The sequence below is a fragment of the Elephantulus edwardii genome, unplaced genomic scaffold (assembly GCF_000299155.1).
Source record: "Elephantulus edwardii isolate Elephantulus edwardi_28Jun2011 unplaced genomic scaffold, EleEdw1.0 scaffold00212, whole genome shotgun sequence".
Taxonomy (NCBI): Eukaryota; Metazoa; Chordata; class Mammalia; order Macroscelidea; family Macroscelididae; genus Elephantulus; species Elephantulus edwardii.
In genome coordinates this window covers 541,470-549,572 of record NW_006399962.1, presented here as the reverse complement: position 1 = coordinate 549,572, position 8,103 = coordinate 541,470, and positions in this window count along the sequence as shown.

The window sequence follows — 8,103 nt, the reverse complement described above, 5'->3', positions numbered from 1 at the left end:
AAAAAGAGTGACACATATTCATAATGGTAAGGTTGGTTTCCATCTTTGGCCCAGATACTCCATTTTCCTTTGTGCCTGTCAAAATATTTGATGGTCATGCAATGTACATACAGCTCTTGTTTTCTAAGACAAAGATCAAAATTCTAGCAGTGCAATGACCTGTGATTTTTCCTGCTCAAGTTATCATCCTAGCACACTCACATTTTACAAATTTGATTATGTTACAGTGTCACTTCATTGTTCATGACAGAATCAGGAAAAAAAAAAACAACAAACCCAAACCCAAACAAACCTGGTTTGAAGCCTTTATAACAAACATCCTGGTACTTGTCTGTCCCCTTACAGACTTGTATAATAATTAGAGGGTGGGGATTTATCTCAGAAGTGGGATTGATAGAATATATGTAAAAAAATTTTACATTTAATTAACAATAGTAGTCATTCTTCAGAATGGGTTTCTCAGACAAGCAGTGATAAAGAATTTTACATCCTTGCTTTTCTTCCAATGGGATTTTTTTTTCTCTGTTTCAGGTTGTTTTGGTTTTTTTTTAATTTCCATTCATTCATTGTTGCATTTTTCTCCCTGCCAACCCCTCCCCCTTTTCAAAAATATTTTATACTGATTTGCTTACAAAGTTTGTATATACTGTGTTTCACAGTATCCTTCATTCATATTGTGTTTCATACATCCAATGGGATATTAACAGTTTTAGAAGAAATACAGTTATTAATGCCCCTTTGTAAAGAAAGAAGTTGGTAACATTTCAGCTTGCTTACTTTGGAAATGTCATCAGGAAATATTAATTCCTAAAAAAGAATATTTTGCTTGGTAAAGCAAAGGCATTTGACTGTGTGGATCACAAATAATTGTAGCTAACCTTGGTAAGAATGAAAATCCCAGGACACCTGATTGTATTCATGTGAAACCTATACTTTGACCGGGAAGCAGTCATCAGAACAGAGAAAGGAAATACTTCATGATTCAAAATCAGGAAAGGAGTGTGTCAGGGATGTGTCCTATATCCTTACCTTTTCAATCTATATGTGGGACAGATCATTTGGGATGCTGGTCTTTATGAATAGGAATGTGACATCAAGACTGGAGAAAGTATTCATCAACAATTTATATTATGCAGTTGAACAACCTTGCTTCCTGAAACTGAAAAGGGCCTGAAGCATTTCCTGCAGAGGGTCAAGCACTGTAGTAATTAACAGCTACTACTGTTAATTAAATATACAATGGATTGAAGCTCAATTATCAAGAAAATGAAGATTGTCACCACTGGGCCAATTGGCAGCATCATGATAGATGGAGAAGAGACTGATATTGTCAACAATTTCATCTTCTTTAGCTTCATAATCAACACTCTTAGCACCAGTAGTGAGAAAATCAAAAGATGAATTGCATTAGGAAAATCTGCTGTCAGGGACCTCTCCAGAGTGCTAAAGGGTAATGATGTCAGTCTAGACACTTAGGTGCACCTGATCTAGGTCATGGTCTTTGCAATTACCTGTTATGTGTCAGTGAGCTAGACAATGACCAAAGATAACAGAAGAAGAATTGATGCCTTTGAACTGTGATGCTGGAAAAGACAATTGAACATACTATGGACTGCCAAAGGAACTAAGAGGTTTGTCCTGGAAAGGATGAAGCCAAGCTGTTCCTTGGAGGCAAGGATTTTGAGGCTCCATCTCACACACTTTGGGCACATTGCCAGGAGGGATTAGTCCTTGGAGAAGGACATCAGGCTTGGAAGGATGCAAGGATAGTGCAGCAAAGGGAGACTCTGTATGAGATGGATTGACACAGTAACTCGAGTAATAAGAGTTAGTGAGTTAAAAATAGTGAGATTGGCCCAGGAAAGAGCAAGTTTCAGAACTATTGTGCCTAGGGTCACTACGAGTTGTGGTTGACTCTACTACACATAACAACAACAAAGCAGAGGTTAGTGGAAAATAAAGGAAATCCTCAATGAGACATGTTGCCATAATAGTTGCAATATTGGACTCAAATATAGCAATGATCATAAATTTCATGCAGGATAGGACAATGTTTTGTTCTATTATACGTAAAATCATCATGAATGGTAGTCTGCTTGAGGACAATTAACCACATCAACAACTAGTTATAGCTAGTCCAATAAATGTAAAGTGGTATCCTATTATTGCTTTAATTGAAACTCGAACTATTGTATTTTTACTAATGTTTCTGTATGTGTTTGTTGATATGTTTTGTTTTATCATCTATAGATTCACTATTTTCTTTGCCTTTTCTCTATTTTCTTCCCCCTTGGTGATTGCAGAACTTTCTTGTAAGTTTTGGGCATTGTAAGCATCTTTTCCAAACCTGTCACAAGTCTGTAAATTTGTCCACACATTTTTTGACTGCTCAAAAATCCTTGATTTTTATAAAATGGAATTCATTTTTTTGACATTACATTTTATGCTCCTGGGAGTCTTATTAAAGAGCTTTATATTTATGACAATTTTTAAAGGATGGATAAATTATTTTTTATAGTTTTATGTCAAAACAACAGGCTCTAAATCTATAGAGTTGAGCATGAATCTCCTCCACAGGTTTCAGGCTTCTCTATTCCTGTCATCTGCAGACTTTTGTAGACCCAAGTGGGCACTGGAGTTTCCTTATATCACTTCACCTAAGTGGAGAATGTTTCTAAAGAAGTTATTGTAATCCAGGAACACAACATTTAGACTAAGATCATGTGGCACAGAAATTGAGACCTGTATCTAGGGGCGGAAGGATTTAAATATTGAATGTCTTCCAGTTAGCCTCCATTGAATGACTTTTTCTTTTTTTAATCAAATCTTACTAATCATGTACAATGAGAGAAAACTACATGTGGAAGCTTTTCCAGTGAGCACTGGTAGCCTAGAGAGTTGTATTACTAAATCAAAGTATGTACCAGCAAGTCCAAAGAAGAAAGATGGACAATTGCCTCCTGTGTGATTTATCCAGGGAAGAGTCAGCTAGGAATCAGTTCCAACTCAATGGCAATGATTTTTAATATATTTATTAAGTTGTTTTCTTTTTGATAATAATTTTAGCTAACCCATGGAGGGGAGTGAATAGACTAGTTTCTAAACAAACTGGTTGATGTACAAGTTCAGATTTTAATCACAATTTCAGTAAGTGATGAAAGTAGGTGGAGTGAGGATGAGGTGTCTTCTCAGTTGTTGATTCCCAATGGTTGCCTACAGTGTGCTGAAATTCAGGGTAGAATGAGGGAGCTCTAAATACCTTTAGGGAGTCCCATTTTAACTGCTAGTCTAGTGGTGAGGAGTTGTGTTACCACCCCAAAGGCAAATCCTCTAGCTGCTCCATAGGAGAAAGAGGGACAATCTCCTCCTTTGCTGAGAACAGCCTCTGAAAAACCTCTGGAGGGTCAGCAATGACCATGTTATGACTTGATATCACATAAGAAGCAATGACTTTTATTACCAGTTAGTAAATTACCTTTTTTAAAGAATAATCTTATAACCAAAGTCAACCCAAATGATAGTTGAGTTGTCTACTGAAGAAATCTATGATTTAAGCCACAACTTTATTTCTACCTTCTATCTTGCCATTCCTTCTTGCAGATGATTCTCAAGTTCCTTTCCTTTTCATGTAAAACCTTCCTGTCCTCTTCTATGTACTGGTAATAAAAAATTAAAAAATGGTAGTAAAAAGAAAACAAAGCTTTAGGAAGAAACATCTGACATAATTATTGTGGGGTGGTAATTTACTCAATGACTATTAATAGCCATATGGTTCCATTAATTTATTTCTTACATCATTATTATCTACCAGGCATTGTAAGTGACACTGAAAAGTGCAGTTCTTTTGACTTAAAGTTCTTGTCTAATGTGTATCTCTTAGATTGTTCCAGGCTTTTTTAATGGTCCCAAAGTTCCTTCTAAGTATCTCCGATGTCGGTTCTCTATATTAGATGCTTTGTCATGCAAGGTTTTGAATGATGACTTGATGTTCTTACATTTGTGAACCCAACAATTATTGATGCAAATGGTTAATACTTTCAGGTGCTAAACCGTAAGTTAAAGGTTCTAGTCCACCAACGGGTACCTGAGAAGACAGAATTAGTGATCTACTTTTCAAACATTAGTTATGGAAAACCCTATGGATTGCAATTCTACCCTGACACACATGAGGTTGCCATGTGTAAGACTCCATGAGAATGTAACTTGTTACTGGTTACGGGGGATTTCAGCATTTCAAATATCATTTGTTATTTATTAGCACTTGGCTCAATTTTTCCATAAGCATTCTTTTTTATCATTTCTTTTGTTTCTACCCATTTCTACACTACAACCCCGGGCATCTTGGCTTTAGTCCTTCTATCTTTAAGAGCCTCAGGCACACCCTTCAATGCATCATTGTTGAATTTGTTGAGTTGAATCTTGCCTGCTTCATTCTTATGGTTAACCTGATATTCCCTATCTTCTACCTAAAGCTTCTTCTAGGAGTCACTTTCTCTGTTCCAACTTTCTGCTAGAGTTTCTAGATTTTTCTGTTAGAGTTGACCCTTCTCTCCACTGTTCTTCTAATCAGTATCCTTATGAGTCCATGATTCAGGTCGGTATCATAGCTACAAACTTGAACTTGGAGTCCTGTTATCTGACTTAGAATTCCAGCCTTAGAAGACAGTACCTTGGAAAAGATACTATCCTCAAGAGAAGTCTTGAGAATGAAATAAAATGTATGTGAGTTCTTAGCAGGCCTTTATTGATGGTGAAAATGATTAACACTTGACTACTAACTGAATGAATAATTCAATGTTGTTGGCTAACCTTAAAAAGAGTAGGAATCCCAGAACATTTAATTATGCTTATGCAAAACTTCTACCTAGACCAAAAGACTGTTGTATAAACAGAGCAGGGGAATATTATTACATGCTCTAAAATTAAGAAAGGTGTGTGCCAAGGTTTTATCTCCTCCCGTATCTATTCAATCTGCGTGCTGTTATGCACTGTAGAGTTGGAACTGACCCCTAGCTGACCCTCTGGATTGTCTTCAGAGGCAGCTAATCACATGGAAGAGATTTCACATCCTTCCCCCAGCAGAGCAGTTGGTGACCTCTCATCATGTACCTTCAGGATTGCAGAGCAACTTCTTGCCACTTGGCCACCAGAATAAATAATTCTAGAAGTTGGACTCTATAGAGAAGATTGTGACATTAGGATCAGAGGAAGACTCACCAATAACCAGCATTATGTAGATGACAAACACAAACTTGCTTGCTGAAAGTGAGGAGGATTTGAAGCATTTGCTACAGAAGATCAAAGACTGTAGACTTCAATATGGAGTATTCAATATCAAGAAAACAAAAATTTTCTTTACTGGACTCATAGTCAACATTATGGCAGAGAAAAGATGAAATTGTTAACAACTTCATCTTATATCTACAATCATTATCTTTGGTATCAGCAGTTAGGAGATAAAGAGACATATTACATTGAGAAAGTCATCTGTCTTGTACCATCCAAATTACTGAGGAGTGATGTCAGCTTGAAAATTAGGGTGTAGCTGATTTAGGTCACAGTTTTTTAATCACTGTTTGTGCATCTGAAAGCTGGACAATGCATGAAGATGGTAGAATTGAAGCTTTTGAGATATGGTGTTGGATTAGAACACTGAATATTCCGTGAACTGCCAAAAGAAAACAAAAACACAGATGTGTCTTGAAGAATGTATAACCAGAATGCTCTTGGAAGTTGAAGATGATAAAGCTTTGTCTCATGTACTTTGGGCATGTTGTTAGGTGAGGTTACTTCTTAGAAACAGAAATCAAGTTTGGGAAGGTAGAGGGCCAGCAAAAGAGAGGAAGATCCTATAAGAGATGGATTTAAATAAGATGGTCTACAGCATATGTGGGTTCAAGTATGTCAAAGAAAATAAAGATGGCACAAGGTAGGACAGGGTTTAGTTCTCTAGGTTATTTCTTTAAAAAGGGATATCATTCTTGGAAAAGTGGAAGGTCAGTGAAAGAGAGGAAGATCATCAATGAGATGGATAGAAATGAGATGGAGGGCAGCAGTGGGTTCAAGTATGAGAGAATAAGAATCATACAGGATAGGACAGGGTTTAGATCTGTTGTTCATAAAGTCACTATGAGTCATACTTGACTTGCTGGCACATAATAGCAACTAACTGAAAGACTGGCCGTTTGGGTCCACTCAGAAGGGTCTGACTCAATTCCAAAAACATCACAGTATTGAAAACCCTACAGAACATTTTAACTCTGCACCCATGAGGTCACTTGGAGCTGTGGTTAACTCAATGATCAACCTGTTTGGTTAGACACTTAGCAGAGACTGCTGTACAACCAGATACTTAAAGACATGGTGGTTATAACTCCTGTAATTTCTTGTTTTTAACTCATTCTGTTAAATGTATTGTTTGGCTCTTTTATTTATATTATGTCCTCTGGATATAATTTACCTTTTCCTGTACAATGTCCTCATTCAGAGATAGTTCACATTTAATTGCGAGATCAGAGCACAGCCATATTTGTCAGGGGAATCCACATCCTTGTATTTTTCTTTTCTCAATACTGCTAACATCTGAGGCTTCTCACTTATATTTTAACCTAGAAACTAATCATGCCCTCACTATGGGGCTATTCCCTTGATTTTACAATAACTTTTATGGAGAAGAGTATTTTATTATTACCTATTCCAGGATAAAAACACAGCGATATAAATTAGGCATGGAGAACAACCTGGTTCCCAAAGCACATCAGAACAAACCAGCAAATCATAAACCTGTAACAAACATGGGTTAGTAAAAATAAGACTCTGAATTTAAATTCCCCTTGTGTTTAGAAGCCTTCACAAATATTAAATGAGTAACTCTCATAGCAGCTCTTTCAGATAAGCCCTTAGGTTGACACATTTTCTCTCACAGTTTTTGAATCCGAGACAATATTGGAGATTCATTGGCCATCCTGTTGCCACATCCCTGAATTATATATCCTATCTCCAAATGGGGCTGAGGTGATGCAGGAGGCGATCAATAGAAGGGCTTGATCAATGTTCGATAGAGGGAGGAAGTCTAATGAGCAAAATATAGGACTGGGAGCTGAGCCAGATCTGAATTTCAATCTTCTGTTAGCCTTGTAAGCAGAAGCCTAACTAGGTGATATCATTCCTGCAGTTTGTTCCAATAACATCATCCTTCTCTGCACAAATCCTACTCTCCTTCAAGTATACTCAAATGGACAAATGACTGAAAATATCCAGAGAAAAAGACCTTTAGAATCACTCAGGAATGGAAGCTTTGTGAGAGCAAGGCTTGTGTTTACCATTATTGTGTCCTGGATCCCAAGGAGAGGGTGTGTGTGGGTGTGTGCATGCACACAAGCAAGCCAGTGTGTAATATTTCTCCCCAGAGCACTCTGCTTACTGATTCTGTTCCTGACTTTCAGCCTTCTGATAATAATTCAATTACTGTCTATGCACTGAGCACCATTCTCTGTGAAGAGCTCTCCTGGACACCAGGGATTCAGTTATGGACAAAACCTAAAATTGATCTCACCCTCAATTCTTAATGAGCCACTGGACAAGATTTGGCTTTCTTTTCTTTCTTGCTTTAATATTACAGATATTCTCAGATGGACAAAAAAGGGGAGGGAAATAGCATAACAGCTCTTCATATTCTTATGACCTGGGAGTTGCCTGAGTGAGTAGTACAAATGGTTAATTAAGCACCTGGAAAGTTGGCAATTTGAATCCGTCCAGAGGTGCTTCAGAAAAAAGCCCTAGCGATCTATTTCTGAAAGATCACAGCCTTTGAAAACACTGTGGAATATATTTCTAGTATAAACTGCATGAGGTTGCTGATCATACCTGTCTTCATAACGATTGTTGTTTTGTTTAAATTTGCTTTTGTAACCAGTTACCTAATTTCAAAAACAATTAACACATGGCCAATCTTGTTTCATGTATACCATTTTCCTCTATTATACTACTCCTCATCCTGCACACATTCAAACTGGATGCCTATAAAACCAAACAAGACATTGTACTATTTAGACAAGGTAGTGCTTGTGTGTGTGTGTTTATATATATACATATATATATATA